Raw genomic sequence first — 17,950 nt, 5'->3', positions numbered from 1 at the left:
ATGAGAACTTTTAAGATTTACTATGTTAGCAACTTTCAAATATGTAATATAGTAGTATTAACTATAATCACCATGCTGTGTGTTACTTACATTCTAACAATAAGGCAGTTCAGATAGACACAGTTCAGATAGAGTTTGACTCTTCCCCCAGGGAAGGACTTGAATTGGACGAGCTTGTGTTCCATGCCCACTCTTTTGGCATGGAAGTAGGGTTTGTTACCAGAAGAAGGAGAGCACGAAGTGCTGAGAATATGCAAAGGTACTAGAAGTTAACTCAGTGGCCATGATTTTTAACTTCCCTAATAATAAGGGTTACGAAGAGGCACCTCAATAAGTGATTAGATATGTACAATCAATAAAAACAAGTTCAGAGGGGCCGGGCCCGTAGGCGAAGTGGTTAAGTTTGCGCGCTGTGCTGTGGCAGCCCAGGATTTCGCCGGTTTGGATCCTGGACATGGACATGACGCCGCACGTCAGGCCACATTGAGGCAGCGTCCCACATGCAACAACTAGAAGGACCTGCAACTAAGATAGACAGCTATGTATGGGGGGGATTGGGGGAGATAAAGCAGGAAAAAAAAGAGAAGATTGGTAACAGTTGTTAGCCCAGGTGCCATTCTTTAAAAAAAAAAAAAGTTCAGAGATAGGAAGGATCCTATGGATAGAGCTCTCAGAGGAGACTGTGGAGTTTAAAAGGACTTCAATTGACCTAGAAGGATGGGCAAGATTTAGATAGAGAACAAGATGGACTGTCTTCCATTTAGCAAGTCAATACATATTTACCAAATGTCCATTAGTTGGGACTAACAAAGCCAAATCAGTCAAAAAATAAGATACCAAAATGTGTCCATCATACTTAGAAAGGACAATTCAATATAATTAAGTAAAAGTTAAGAGAACTGAGGATAGAAGCTATGTTTCATATTTCTGTGTATTTCTTCCTCTCCTGGGTGAGCAGATATTTAAATAACTAAAATACAACCACCAATGAATGTTTCGAGCACCTATTAAGTCGTAAGTAAAGTACTAGCCATCAAAAGAATAGCACTCAGTGGGTGTGTGTACAAATGGTATAAAATAGTTTCCCCCACTGTAAGTGTTTACAGTCCAGCTGGTAAATCAAAAATCTAAACACGATATCTAGGGTACCAGATATAACCTCCAAATGTACTGAGCCTAAAAACCTTGAAGTTTGCCATTTAACTCCATCTAGAAGGACCTTTAGAAAAAACTGGAGAAAAAAACGTGGAAAAGAGCACTTTAAAAACAAGAAACTCTCCCAGCAACATTGAGCCCTTAAAGATATTCCAGGAAAATTTGTAATAAAATTCCTTAATATAATGCATTGTACTGGGACATTCTGCAAAGGTATTCACAATCCTTTTCCAATTTTTATGTGGGTGAGGACTCGCTGTGGCTTAGTCATCTTAGTCAACTGCTGTGCCCTGCTTGGGCAAAAGACAAAAGGAAGATAGGCTAGAGGAAGAGGCATAGAATAAATCCCCAACATCTGCTAGTGCAAACACTTGAAACCTTTTCATCAGAAAAATGCAAGGTCTGTTATTGTGAAGTTGATGAGATGTCCTGGGTGAGCTTGCACATCTGACCATTTTGAATTCAGGAGGTCTACCTCCAAGAGCCAAGACTGGCTAGAACCATGCTGCAGGTAGGCTCCCCAAGGAGCACATGCCAACACTTGGACCTTGTAGCTTAAATTCCCAGGGGGAATGATTCTGGGTCTTGCAGCTGCCTAGGTCTTCTAGAGTAGTGGCAGAGATTCCCAGTACCTCTTAATTAATTGTGGCCATTTTAATTGGCCCAAACTGGGGAGACTGGGCTGAGAGAATGCTAGGGATCCAGAAACCTAGCTGCTCCCATTCCTGCTTTGGAAAAGGGAGGTTCACTTCTGTTTCCTTTGGTGGCTTTGCTGTCCCTTTCGAATTTTCCTTCTCACTCCAAAAAAGATAAGAACTTTAGCTTGGATATGATGAGCATGGAGATGGGATAGAATGGAGTGGATTGTATATTTGGTATAGTCTATGTAACTCAGGCAAATATCTTGATTTATACATTTTAGACGACATGTGAAAGGCAATTCAGGCAATTTATTAGCATGTGTACCATAGGCCTAGGTATCCTCATAGGCCACTCCCATAGGAGGCATCATCCCCACTTAATGCTGCCGGATAGTTATTCATCAGGCATCACTTCTTCAGCCTTTTGTGTTTCTGTTCATCTATACCTTATTCGATACCTTCGTTACCTTAACTGTTTGAGCTTTAGGTGTTTTACCATTCTACCAGGAGAAGGAGTGCGTTGTAAATGTTTGAAATAGTAATGTTTCTCTAAAGTGAAGAAAATGCTAAGAGAAAACTTTAGGCATTCCCACTTTCTGATGGTGCTAGGGGAACCTAATCCTCCATTTCCAGTAGTCATCATCCTGTGGGGAAAAATCTTCCTGCTTTTGTAATAGCTGCCCTCTCCTTCATCAAACCCAACACTAATTATTTCTTTCTGTCAACTCCATTACTGACTCTTTAAATGTGCTTCCTATTATATTTTAAGGATATATAAATATAGGCTATTTTATGTCATGTTGACTGAAATTCCCTAAATTCATTCTCTACCACTATTTCTTATGGAATAATTTCTTTTAGCACGTGTTCTTAATTTGTGCACACTTTTTAAAAGTTCTTCCCTTGGGTATGTCAAGGAATACCTACTTATGTTTTTCAAGGTTCAAAATTCTGGCCTGCATCCACTTCTTCCCTTCTTCTGGTGATCATGGCTTCTGTACAGAGAGGTTGGCGAGTGATGTCAGGCCCACATGTTAGTTATACTTTTAGACGATTTATCATTTTCTATTACAGGTTAAAACTTATATGTGCATCTATAAATATACTACTAATAGCAATCAATGCATTTCATTCCATGGCATAAAATGATTACCTTCTAAACATAGAGAAAAAAAGATCCCCTCATGCAGTTAAGGAGAGAGAGAGGTTGAACCCCAATTGGATTGTCATCTCCATCCTAGTGACCAGAAAGAGGAGACCAGGCATGTTCCTACTGGGTGTGCCATGATTACGGAAAAGAAATCAAGAAATTATCCAGAGTAAGGTCTATTTCTGTTTCTTGATGATTCAGGTACCTCTAGTCACACCCGTAGCCAAGAAACACCAAACATATTTGTATACTGGTTTTGTGTGGAGCTGGAAGGCTTCCAAGTAACGTGCAAGCAGCAATAATCCCTTGAGTGCTATGTTGCTTCACTCGCTTCTTAGTCATTCTTTGCAAACAGTTGTCTAAAGGCACCAGTGACCTCTGAATCTAGACAAGTCCAGAGGTAAAGTTTTTCAGTTCTCACTCTCTATATTTCACAGCATTTGGCACTTCTCACTCTTACGGGTTCTTCTCTCTCTTTTACTGTTCCCTCTTCCCATTTAGGCTATTAAAAGTGGATGTTCTTGTAGGATTATTCCTATATATTCTTTCTCTCTTGTAGTTTTTCTGAAGTAGGGAGAGAAGAAATGTCATTGCAGATTGCACTAGTTAACATTAGGTTTGCCTGATGAGGAACAGAGACCTAAAATAATAATGAGTTAAACAAGACAGAAGCTTATTTTTCTTTCTTATGTTAAAGTCCTGAGGCAGGCAATCTCCAGCAGGTGTGGCAGCTCTGTTCCGTGAAGTCCTTAGAGATCTAGGCTCCTTCTAGCTTTCTACCCCCATAATGTCTTATAGTCCTTATATACCCATATCCCAGGAAGAAGAGTAAATTCAAAAAAAGGAAGAGAGAAGAAAAAAGGGCAAATGATGTGACTATGAGCTGTCTTCTAAGGAGATTCTTAGAAACTGCTTTATGGACATTTCTACTTATATCCAATTGGCCAGAACTTTTGTCACAAGACGATTCTACCTGCAAAAAGTTTGGAAAATGTAGTCTTTATTTGGGCAGCAAATTTACTCATCTGAAAATTCCATTAATGTAGAAGAAGGAGAAAATATATTTTTAAAGACATTATCCTACATTTTCTTCTAGTGGTTTCAATATTTGCTTTTTATAAGTATGTGTTTTATCCACTTGGAGCTAATTTTGTTTATGGCATTAGCTTCAAAATCTAATTTCACTTTACTTTTCTATCAGATAATTAATTATTGCAGCATCCTTTATTCCTTTTATTCCAATGATCTGTAATCCCAGTTTTGACAAGTTTCCATATATGCCTGGGTCTGTCCCTATGCTCTCTATTTTAGATGTCCTTTGTCTACTTATCTTTCTCTAAACTAATACTATGCTACATCTTTATTGGTAGATCAAACCACAAAGTTACCAATATTTGCCTTTGGCCTATAAAAGTGCCAGTTTCACATGATTTAAAACTAACATTATGGTTTCATAATAAGCTTTGTTATTACAAATTCCTCCCCCTACTTTCCTCATACAAACTTTTCTTCCTAAGGAGCATCTTGCTTATTTTTGGCATTTTGCTCTTTCATGTAAATTTTAGAATCAGTTTTTCAAGTTCCAAGAATGAACATTTTTAGCACTTTAATTGGAATTTTATTAAATTTATAGATTATTTTGTGGGATAATTGACATCTATATGGTATTGCATCTTTCTATCCATGAACATGGTATATCTTTCCATTTATTTAGGTATTCTTTAATGTTTTTCAATGAAGCTTTGTAATTTTCTCAATATATATCTCACCCATATCCTGATATGTTATTTTGTTTTAGTTCTTTTTCAAATTACTATTATTTCATACACAGACATTGTTCATTTATATTTACTTACATATTTACAAATTCATTTGCTTATCTGTCCTTGAATACAGGCCTACCTCATGAAATGAGTTTTTTTCCCTAAAGTACATTCTTTAGATCTTCTTTTAGTGAAGTTGTGTTTGTAGTAAACTTTTTCTTTTATTTTTTATCTATGAATATCTTCTTAGGAAGGTATACAATTATAGATAAACTTTTGGTTAATAATAGATAATAATAGATAAACTACTGCTGTTTCCAATATTATTGTTGAGAGTCTGCTGACAGTCTGTTACCCATTTGTATGTATTATTTCTGTCTCTCTGACTGCACTTTTAGATTCTTTTTCTTTGTCATTATTGCTTTTAAATTTCACTACCATGTACTGAAATGAGGATTTTCTTTTATTTACCCTTATTGGTATTGTTGTGCTTCCTGAATTAAAGATACATGTCTTTCAGGGAGCTTAAAAAACTCAAAGCCATTAATTCTTTGAATGTCAATTTTCCTCTATTTCTTTACTTTTTCCTTTGTTAACTCCAAATAGATGTATTTGTCTTCTTATTCTATTCTCCAAATCTCTTATACTTTTTTTTATTTCAAGAGTGCTGCATTGTTTTTGGTTTCTTCAGATCTCTCTTATGAGTTCTCCAATTCTCTCCTCAGCTGTGTCTAATCTGTTTTTAACCAAACCACTGAGTTTGAAAGTCCAAAATTTATATTATTAATTTATGAAAGTTCTTTTGAATTCTTTTTTCAAATGTTCCTGGTTATTTCTTGAAAGTACCACATTTATGTTCTTATTTTTAATTTTCCCTTTCCCCCAAATGTTTCAAGCATATTTTAAGATAGTCTGTATCTGATTATTCCAACATCTGAAGTTAGTGCATTGTTTACTGTGTTTTGATAATTTTATATTATAGTCTTCCTTTTGGAATTATATTGGAATTTATATTAATTTATATAGATTCTGAGGAATTGCTTCTCTAGGTAGGATCTGTGTTCACTTCTGTCCTGCGTCCCAGGCCACTAATAACCTAGAAGCCCTTAAAGATCAATTTTTCTTACAGTTTTACTAGAATGCAAAGATAACAAGTGTTCAGATCCCTGATCTTTGTAAGGGCAGGCTTACCATTATGAATTTCCAAAGGAGATTCCTCCTACCAAGACTTAAGGCACAGTGGTTCCTCTGTTGCTCTCTTTTCCAGTGAATAAAAATTTTTCTGGCTCACATTTTTATGGAGGGAGTATCTCTCCAAGTAACCCAATGTTCTGCAAGAGTCTCAGATTTGACTTGTTACTATGACCCAGGCTGAGATCTTTCTCGATTCTTGCTGTCAGATGTCCCTGGGCAGTCTGTGACTTGAACACTTGCTTACATTCAATTTCAGGCTCTTTGGGCTTTTATTTTTTAAACCTGTGAATTTCTCTTATTTCCATTGTTGCTTATCTATGCATTTTAAAGTCTACTAGTTTTATTTAATCCAGAATTTCTCAGGGTTTTGTAGTAGAAGGTTTTTCTGGAATATGTAGCCAATCTTATTGCTGAAAGCAGAACTTGATGCTGTTCGTCCCTATGGAATGTTAACCATTCCAATGATTATTGCCATTAATTCTATGCTAATGACAGCAAATCCCAAATCTATATCTTCAGACCTACACTCCCATCTGCTTTCTATTTCCCGTAGGCATTTGTTCATATGAAGTAGCAACTTGAATATTTCATCAGCTGTTAAAGCTCAAGATGTCTAAAGTGGAATTTATCTTCTTCCACAAATTGATTCTCCTATAAAATGTTGCTTTTTTGTTATTTTAACAAGTCAGCATTATTCCTAGTTTTTAACCCGTAAACCTTGAAAATACTAGAAATGATTACTGCACCTTCATATCCTTTACACAATCTGTCACTGTCTCCTCTCTTTACCCCAATATCTATTATAAATTATTGCTCCTTATCCCTTCCCCAAATACAAGACCTTAAACACATCATTTAAGATTAATTTGCTATGAATTCACTGCATCTAGTATATATCGATCCTCTGCTTTGTGAAAGATAATATGCAAGCTGCTACAGATGATACGAGACATGCTATTTGGCACTTTCTTTAAGATTCTTGGTCTCAAAGGACTAATAAAAAAGAGGTTGTCTACTAAATTTACATATATTATTATTTAATTAAGTATTGACTAAATATGATCAATTGCCTAAATATCTGGATCAGGTAATTCATGTACGGACGAGGACAAGAAAGAAGCAATTTCAATGTTTGCTGGAGTTAGGGAATGACACTAAAGATGACATAAAGGAAAGCAGCGCTGAGAGAGGTGGTTTACTGACGACATCCGTTCAGTACCTACATCTAGCTGTACTTAAATATGGTCTAGCTAAATAAGCCAATAAATTCCCCTTCTCCCTTTATTTTTCTTTAGCTTCTTCTTGCTAGCCTCTTTTTTCATCTTTTAAGAACAAATCTACTGTTTTATTCTAACCATCCTCATTCCCCTTTAGAGGTCAGGTGGGGTTTAATTTCTAAAATAAAAAAGATCCTAGTTATCCACATCCACTGAGTTTTCCATCTTGCAGTTCCTGAGATTCTCCTTGACTCTGTGGTTACTACCTATTCTTCAAGACTCATTGCCCATTTGAAGTATTTTCTTCATATTTTTGAATATCTATTATGTTTACTTTCTATTTTTTGAACAAAATAATAAAACAACATGTAGTTAAGCATTAATTGTTTTCTATCTCTCTTAGCCTCTGTAATGAATGTTTAATATAGGAAAGTAAATATCTTATAGTCATCTTTCCATCCTCCCAGTGGTAAACATAATGACTCATTCATAATAAGTGCTCAATACATGTTTATTGGACTGAATCTTGCGAAGAGGACTATTCCATGAGAAATGAGAAAACAAAATGTTCATTCTTTCTACATCTTCCACTAACTGTGGTGAAGTCTCTGATTCAACAGGCATATTTCGAAGACAATTACTCTGTGACTTTATGGGTGGTCAGAAACTTTTTCTTCCAATATAAATATTCTCACTTCGTAGGTATGTCTTAAACTTCAGCTTCAAAGAATCAAATTATTGGCCAGAAATGTGGAGTATTAAAAGTTAATATTTTTACCTAGTTCCAGATAATTTATTCTATCATTTGATTCATTAATTTACTGCTTTTTTGGGGGCCTCTGATTCTTATTTGCCACTGATAAAAATGTTTTTTTGTTAAAAACAAAAACCTATCATGGATTATGTGTGTTACATTTGCTGTACTCTATGAACTACAAAGAAATTCTGCTTTTGGATCTGGAGAAACACATATTCACTGTTGGAGATTCTGTTACAGATGGTACCGCTAATTTCTGACCATGAAGGCAGAGATCTGATTTATCTTCTTCATTCTTTTTATCTCCAGTGAGTACTCCATACAGATCCTTGAACATGGTAGATACTCAGTAAATATTTGTTGAGTAAATGAACAAAATAATGTATATTTATAATAAAGTTAATATAGGACCAATACTTTTGTTACACAAGCTGGAGCTTGTACAGTATCCTATTTTCAGAACTATGTTGATATGGGTACTCAATAAATTGACATCCCTATCTCAAAGGATTTAGTTGTCATTCAGTAAGGCAAAGTGCTAATGCAAATAGAGAAGAGAGGGGTCAAGGGAACATTGGAAGAGCAGACTTTTTAAATACTCACTACTGTAATTTCATGTGACGTCCCTATTGCATTATGAAGTTTGTCAATAAACAGACTGATGGCCTGAGTGGTCAAAATAACCAGCTCCTCGTTGTAGCCCTGTTGCTAAGCAGCTATGGGTGATATCACCTTCCTGGTCTAGTTTCCTTATTTAAAACAAGGAGGCTGGCTTCATTTTGCTAAGTTTCCTTCCAGCTCTAATTTTCTGTATTTTATATTTACTCCATATATGTTTTATATTTCAAGCTCACTGATCCACAGTTGGAGGCACCAGCCATCCTGGTTGCTACTAAGCCTGAGTAGGTAGTTTTCATGTAGGAATGCAAGTCTGGTGTGAGCGGATCTTCATATTTTTTAAAAAGAAACCAGAAATCTGGATTTTTGTGTGAAATTTCAAACTTTTAAATATTGGCCATAAAGTCAAATGGCTTTAAAACACTGTTTAATCCAAACAAAACACAACAGAGTTTGGGCTTGGCTCATGGGCTTCCAGTGTATGCTTTAAAGGATTTTTTTCCTGCCCTTACCATTTTCAATTACTACTTTTCTGGTCAGTGAACAACAGCTGCTGCATATTATTTTTCTGCTTCCTGCACAAAGGATCTAGCCCAGTAGAGTTGGATCATAATATGTGTAGATTTCCTATTCTAAGATGACATCGTAGTTATGACATAAGGAAAAACTATATTCTTGGTCAAATTTCACTTCAGATTTTCAGGGTAAGATATGACTAGTTATTTCATATAGTTCTTAATCAGAGAATTGTCACATTCTTTGGGAGAAGAAAAGAGAGCTCTACAAAGGGCTTCAGAAGTATGAAAAACAGGAATCCAGTGGAAACCTTGGGTCTATTTCCCATTTTTGATCAAAGAGAGAGGACATAAAGTTCACTCAGTGAGGGAGGAATGTTATTTCGTATCTAACTCAATTATATTCCTTCTACAAATTGTATGTCCAGTGAGGTCATCTAAACTTAATTAAAATTTGATTGAATCAGAATGGCGTGGCAGAAAACCACATGGGCATTGGAGTCAGACTTGGGTGTGACTCCAATTTCTGTCACTAACTGTATGATCTTAAAGTTATTAATTTTGTCTGTGCATCAGATACTTCTACAAAAAGGGATAATAATACCACTAATGCTTGTTGTGGGGAATAGAAATAACACATGTACTGATACGGAGTGTATAATAAATAATAGCCAATCTTAAACTAAATATAACATACTTCTTTTGGGAACCCTTCCTATGTGAATGTTTCTGTCTGTGCCCTATAGAAGAAATAAACACACACAAAGCATTATCTCTGCTAAGATTGAATGCTTTAACTGGGGAAATAAGGTATAACCACATATGGCTATCATTCATGGTAGACTCTAAAGTATGTTAACAAATAGAAAGTATGAGAACACAAATAAGAGTTCTATGTTACCTCTTTTATGAACATTTTTATTATAACACTCATTGGAAAGTCCTTGAGTCCTGATTATTTCAGTAGGAAGAAGTGAGTTGAGAAGAGATGCTGGGAAAGACCTTTCAGGAAAGGAAAAGAGCATGAGAAAATGCACATTTTGCAGAAAGCATAGGACATATAGTGAAGACATTGATGGACATTCTAATGGGATGAGAAAAGAGAAAATACTGGAAAAAAGAGGTTTTGGAAAGATGGTGACATTAACAGAGGTATTCTACTTTCCCATCACCAGATTCCAAAAGAAATGACCAAAGTCATGCAAAAATGTGCAAAAATAGTAACTACAAAGTTTGCCTTCTTACCTTGTTAAGAAACTTCACCTAGATAAAGTCTAAAGAAGGCAGATTAAATAAAGCATTCTCCTGGATGACCTAAAACTTTCCCTCCTATAAAGAGCAAGCGGTCTCTGCTTGGGAAAGCAGAGATTAGAGGAGATGCCGGCAGAGCATATTGATGGAATGGAATTCAGAGGAACAGTAGGCCTGGAGTAAGAAGTCACAAGAAGCAAAAACCAGAGGTTTTTATCCTGGAGAAATGGAGAGAATTCTACCTCCCTGGGCTTCTTTTGTTCTAGCAAAGACCAAATATGACTGAATTTCTTTCTTCATCTATGAGGATAGGTAAATAGGGAATATTACCAAACAGTTAAAAATGATACTGTATTCAAAAGGATAAGATCACCTTTTCTTGAGTGGATGAAGAAAAATTTCGAAATGTTCTCATTCTTCTTATTAACATGATTCAAAAAGTTGTCACAGCTATGAAAACTGAGAAAGCAGATGTGAAAGAAATTTGTTCTGAAATCAAGAAAGATTTAACGGAAATTTTTGAAAACGCTTAATTAAAAGGAGGCAGTGAAAAGTTGAATCAGTACTCTGAAAACTGAAAAACGATGTTTGAAGCTTTGAAAGTATCTCCAAGAATCTATGGGATGAAAAAGAAATGGAATTCTTGAGAGGGAAAAAAAAAGAGGAAATTGAACACAGATTTAGGAAAAAATCTTCACATAGTAGAATGGAAATGAGTAAGTAAAAGAATGGAAGAATGGAGAAAATAAATAAACAAGTAACAGAAAAAATTGTTCTGAACTGAAGAAAGACCCAAGAATTTGATTGAGGGGACTCACCAATTATCAGGTAAATTTAATGGAAATATACCAACACTTAGTTATAGCTTGTTGACATTTTTTAAATCAAAGGTAAAGTAACAAACTTAAAATTGAAACTAATTGGAATAGGTTGGATAAAAAAGAACTAAGATGGCGCTGGCATCATAATTTTCCAAAATACTAAAGACAATAAGAATGGAGACAATGAGCAAAAGGGTTTTGGATTTTAAAAGATTGTTACACAAGAACTCTATACTCACCATGTGTTTGGCAAATGGAATGTGTTTGAGGAAGGGAAAGATATTTCAAATTTGTAGGGGCTAAGAGAGTATGGCATCAGTGTACCCTTCCTGAAAAAAAGAATTTACTTGAAGATACATCCTGGGAAAAGAATTGACAGTTAAAAAAATAATGAGTTCAAGAATAAGAAAGTCATAGTTAAAAAAAGATTTGATTTTAAATGATAAAACTATCTGAACATCAATAATTATTTCTTGAGTGATGAAACATTTTGAGTACCAAAAATAATCTTTAAAATAAAAGGTCCATGATAAGCAAAGTAATAGCTTAATAATAATTTGGTCTAAAAATTCAGATTATATCAACAAAAACTGGGAAGCTGATGAGGAAATGAAAGAACGATAAAGTAAAATTATCTCATATACTGGGGAAATAAATGGATGCTTTTCATTCTTGATACTTATAACTACAGAAACTAGGTTCTAACATATTTTTGAAATAGAAGTTAATCTTTCATCACTGCCAGAGGGAAAACATGATGTAAAACTTCCAAATCACGAGAGAAAAGGAGAAAAGATAACTTTAGATAAATGTCATGATACAATAATTAAATAAAATAAGCAGAAACTATATATCCTAAAATGTCAACAGATATTAGTACTATGTTACTAAGTATGGAATAAATTTACTTGTTTACTTATTTAATTTACGCTCTTTTTACAGTAAACATGGATTAATTACATAATAAGAATAGGTAATTTATATTTTTGGATCAGTGCAGCAAGTGGTAATAAAACAATTAAAATTAAATTCAAATGTGGAAAAATGTAACTGATATACTAGCAAATAAAAGAAAGAGATGTTCACACTTTTGTAAAGAAAGACTTATGTAGATAGACCAAAATATCATTGAATAGTGAAAATAGGATTAAGATTTAAATCATTTTTCATATTTTTTGCACAGATTTTCTACAATTACCTGGAATTATTTTTATAACAACAAAAAGCAAGCAAATGCTGTCTATAGCTTGGCGGGGAATGGGTTGTGGAGGACCAGAACAACAGGCTAAGGGGTCTGGATGCATTCTTAGCCAATGGGGAGCCACTGAAGCTTTTTAAGAAAGGAAGCAATGTGAACAGATTTGTATTTTGAGAAGATTAAGACAGAAGTATTGTTATTGTTTAGGTTGGATTCAAGTGGAAAATTGACTGGAATCTATTGTAATGGTCTAGACAGGAAGTAATAAGGGCCAGAACTACATCTCTGAAGCAGGGATAGGAAAGAGGAGAGACATTTGATCTAATAGAGAGGAACAGTCAAGATGTCCTGGTGACACCATTCAATGTTGGAGAGTTCAGGAAAGAGAAAATAGAGATACGGAGTCAAAGTTACTGGGAGAACAATGGTGCTCTTAGCAGGGGGAAGATTGTGAAGGGAAGCAGAAAGAGGAAAAGGTTTAGGAAAAAAGATTATGAATTTGATTCCAAATATGTTACATTTGGCATTGAAGAGATATCACGTCTTTGGGGTTTTATGGGATAATGGGGTTTCTTCACTTGGGAAATGCTATTTTGGAGCTATTGTGGTCTCATTGAATGATCCTTTCCTTCCTTGATGGCACCTGGGCAGAAATCTGGAGACTCACAACCCCCTATGGCCAATGACTCATACAAGTGCCAGCTTCCTTTCCTGACTTGAGTTTAGAAACCTAACTGTAGGCCCAAGGTCAAAGACTCCACCTAGGTCAAACTGTCCCTAGGTCATTCCTGACATTCCTGGACAGAACTTCTTTTAGACTCTGGCAACTAAGGTCCCTGACCTTGGCTAGCACTTTCTAGGTTCAGCCTCTCCAATAGGGTGTAAAATGTCTGCAGAGTCCAGCGGGTGCTGTCCCACACAGGATTTCCCCCCCTTCTATACTACTCTGGGAACCTGAGATGCTGAAGCCAGTTCTCGGGGCTTGCTCAGTCCTCTTCCCCAATCTGTCCTCCCAAGAGCAAGCTACATTCTTTGTCTATTTCTCTGGACCCATGGGGTGGCCAAGGGCCGATTGTTTTGGAGGAGGATTATGGACTGAAGTGATTATCCATTCCACATGTAAGGATCTTGGTGGTGAAAGATGGAGGCATGTGTGGGAAAAAAGGTGAGTGAACCACAATATGGGGTCTTCATTTGTACTTTTGCCATGAATCACGTGACCTAGCTGGCAAAGGTCAAGCAGAGGCAAAGTGCAGGGCAATTAAAAGACAGTTAAAATCTAGACGTATATAAATATTTTGGTTACTGGTGCTAATATGCTGAGTATACTGGCTGGTAAGGGGAAAATTAGGCACAGATTTTTTGTAAGGCATTTTTCCTAAACCACAATTAGAGGCCCACTGGAAGAATTTCCTTTCCCTTTATGACTCATAAAAGACTGAAATCACCGTTTCCTATTGAGGGGAAACCGAAGAAAAGGGAAGAGATGTATCACACTTTGGTCGACCCTGGTTTTCTGCTTTACTGGCCTGGTTCCTAAATAAAGAAGACCATTTCCCTCATGCTTCTTCTCAATCCATGCCTCCTTCGCCATCCTCGGCACCATTCATAAGCCCTAAACTGCTCTCAAATAGTTGACACAGCCACTTAAATGACTTGTACCTCTTCTTCCATCCCCTTTTTAAAAACTCTGCCTCTACATTGAGCCCTACTGTCCTCTTTTGTCATGTGGCCCCAAGTTTAATGGCTGTCTCTTTTTGGATAAAAGGGTAGGCCCCTGAGCCAATGTTTCTAGGTATTAGAAAGTAGAGATGATGGAATGCCTAAGATGCCATGTTGGACCGTATGCAACCAAAGAAGGCCAATCAAAATAAAGAGGAGACGGAGAGAGGCCAAGATGCAGATGCCCATGCTGGCCAAAAGAAACAAAAAAGTTGCCCCACTCCTGGGCTTCCCAGTTCCAGTTCTTGTCCTTGTGTGGCCCTGCTCTTCTTTTTCTTTTCTTAGCTGCCTGTACAATATCTTGTGCTTCCTTATAATACAAATCTTTTGTATACACTACCTAGGTGTCTATTCCTTGTAACAAATAATCACAAAGACACTTATGTCAACAACACTTGGGAGAATTTAATCCCTTATCCTTGAGATCTAATAGTTGACTCTACTGTATTTGGTCATGTTAACCTTTCATCTTTCATATAAGTATGCTGGGGCGCGAGAGGTTAAACAGCTCATCAAAGTCACTCAGACAACTGATAGCAGATTTAGGTGAAGAATCTTGGCTTGGTTTTCTTTCTTTGGCTGTCATCATACTAAGCTTTGTTCTAGAACTCTGTCCTACTTCATAAATACTGACAAAGAAGATGAGATCAATAACATCAAAAGTATCTACAAACCCTGTGATGCAATGCGAAAATCCAATTTTTCCTAGTTAACTAATGTTTCCTCTCCTTTTCTTTACAGTCCTTACTGTAAAAGCTATGCTAAATTAAGAGGCCAGTGAGCAAAGTTTCTGTATGTAGCTCTTTTACTCTTCTTAATTTGCTAGAAACTACTCCCTGGGAAGGCAAGATAATAAACTTGACTTCATACTCAACCCAATCACTTGGCAAAGCTATCAAAACATTGCACATTTGAACAGCATTCATAACTCTCCCATTGACCACAGGTCTCAGAACTTAGTCAATCCTTACTGTGCACAGAGTCACAGGTGATGAGAGGCATGAAACATCCTCTTTGTCCAATGCCTGCTCTTCTGTTGCTCTGATTTCTAGGGACCGCTGGGCTAAGCTGCCTGGATTGCCCCAAAGGAATTCTCTGCATATCAGCCATGGATTACATGCAGTTTGCTGTGGCATTGCATTTAGCAGAGAATACAGTTGGCAGGATCTTGCCAACCTGCTTCCCAGATAATTTTGGCTCACGTGCTGAGACGTTACGTTATATTTAAATCCTCAAAGCAAATAAGTAGGGAAAAGGAAGTTGGAGTTTCAAATTTTATAAGGCATTACAGTTTACAAGATGCTTTCACACACATAACCTTACTTGCTGTCAGAAAGCTCTATGAAGTAGATACTATTATCTTCTTCTTTTTTTTTATGAATGAGCACACAAGTTGCAGAAAAGTTAGTGACTGATAAATGGCAGAGCTAGAACTTGACCTCCAAGTCAAGTATTTTTTTCCTACATCCCACTAACATTCATTCCTTCACTCAACAAACATTTCTTGAGTATTATGTGGGCTGGGCACTGTGCTGGGAACTGGACACACAATCGTGAACTTCTCTCTCCATCTTGGGAAATCAGAGAAGACTCTTCAGCGGGAGTGGTGTCCAAGCTGAGAAGGGAAGAAGTGATAGACGTTATTCAGACAAAGTGGGAGGGCTGGGAGCATTCCAGGCAGACCAAATTTTCATCTCTAAACTCTCCCAATGGACCCGAAAAATACAAATTAGGCAAGGAAGCTAAGAACTAAATTTCCACAATTGTGCAATCTCATATTTAAAACATGAAGATATGTATCAATTAGATTTCCCTTTTCCTTTAATTATTATATTAAGTGTCGTGTCATTACTTTCTTAAGACCAAAGAAAGTTTAACACTTTTCAAAATGGCTTTTGGTTTGTTTTTGCTAACTTGATAATTGGCAATCAGGTTTGTTTTTACTACCTCAGTAATAATTGGAAATAGAGTTTTGACTATGTACCTTTCACAAGAACCCTGAGGCTGCCTCCTCTTTTGAGGTTACTCTTTACAAAGGCTGGAATCAACTTTTTCAAAAGCTAAGTGGTATGGGTTGCTCTTTAGAAGGAAGGCTGCTGGCTGCTGGAGTAAGGCCGGTTCCTGGGTGTTCCATGGGGTGTTTATGCAAAAGGGAAACACCTCCGACCAGTTAAACCAAGTCCTGGCTCCTTTTACTACACGTGGGACACTTCTCTACATGGCAAGGACTAAAAAAGCCACAGGCAGGACCAATTAACAAATTGAGGTGTTAGATGGACAGTTGTCAGAAAACAGGAAAGGATATAATCTTTGCTAAATCATTAAGTCTTTGGAGCACAGTTTCATCATCTTCCTAATGAATCCCATATTCCACTGGCTTTGAGGAGAGTCAACACCCAAACAATGTAATAAACAGTGCATTTGGAAGGAGGAGAGTATTCACAGGGGTGAGTTGAGGAGATAGTTTACAACAGAACCTTGAGAACAGCACTAAAGAAGGAGAGTAGGGAAGAGTGAAAGTGTAGGGGCCAAAGCTGGCCTAGGTTGGATTCCAGGTCACATGTACAAGGAGATAAACCCAGGACACTTACATAGGCAGTCAAAGGACATGGTCAAAACTATGCATTGAATTATCATTGACATCATTATTTCTAGATGAATTTATTGGAAGTAGCTGGGTTGGCAATTCATAAGGGGAAAACTCACTATGAGGTCCATAGTGATGGGCTATTTGAAGAACAAGGGCTGTGGACAGACCCCTGTTGCTGGCTGAAGGCTCAGAAGACTTGATTTCAGGACAAATTAATAAATTTATAAGTGAATGAATGAAAGTATTGGAAAACACTTTTAGGATGAATACTACAGCCTTATTATTATCATTAGAATTAATAAGACAGTTCCTACTTTGAAGGAGTTCACAATTTAGAAGGGGAGATGTAAATTAAGGTAACTTATGGTATAATTTAGAATGCTTTTGTAGAAATTTGCATGGAGCGCTGTGACAGTAGAGAAGGGACTAACCGGCTCTGCCTGGGAGATTAGGGAAAGCTTCCTGGCTGATCTGGGTCTTGACAGATGCATGAGAGTTTACCAGAATGAAGAAGAAGGAAGTACATTCTAGGACAAGTAAAGCTCTTACCTGTTTCCCTACCTCCTGTCTCCACTAACTTCTGTTAAAATTAAACATATTATCTGAGAAAGCTTTCCCTTGTCATTTTCAAGGGTAAATTTATCATATTAGAAATAAGAGCCCTGAGGATAGAGAACAGTGTGGTCCAATAGAAATATAATGTGAGCCACAGATGCAAGCCACAAAATGTAATCTTAAAATTTACAGTGACCACATTTAAAAAAAAGTGAAGGGAAATAGTTTAATTTTAATAATATATTTCATTTAACCTAAAGTATCCAAAATATTTGCATTTCAACATGTAATCAATATAAAAACATTTAGGTGATATTTTATATTCTTTTTTGTACTAAATCTTTGAAATCCATCATGTATTTTACACTTTATACCACATTTCAATGCAGGCTACCTACATTTCAGATGCTCAATAGACACATGTGGCTAGTGGCTACCATATTGGACAGGTTAGAAAACCAACTTGTTCATTTTGTAGGTTGGGATACCCTCTGGGAAGGCGAACTTAGAATGGGTCATAGGGGAGGCCAGGGGAGTACAGAGACTGACGGTGCTCAGCGGGAGACCAGATGACGAGCTCTGCTTACTTCTTCATTTCATCCTAAGCTGGCCAGCAAGGTCAGTGCTGGTGTCTGCTCCACCCGCAGAAAGTATGTCCAAGTCAAGTTTTCCTGGGAAAATTCTCATTTTGCCTTCCCTTTTTAATTTTATTTAAAAAGCCCACAGGCCATTCTTCTCAGTACCTAATAATGTCTTTTCCAGCTCTCTTAGGAAACAGGGCCATGAAATTTCCTTCACATATT

Source organism: Equus caballus, chromosome 24 (assembly GCF_041296265.1).
Source record: "Equus caballus isolate H_3958 breed thoroughbred chromosome 24, TB-T2T, whole genome shotgun sequence".
Classification (NCBI taxonomy): domain Eukaryota; kingdom Metazoa; phylum Chordata; class Mammalia; order Perissodactyla; family Equidae; genus Equus; species Equus caballus.
This window is presented reverse-complemented; position numbering follows the sequence as displayed.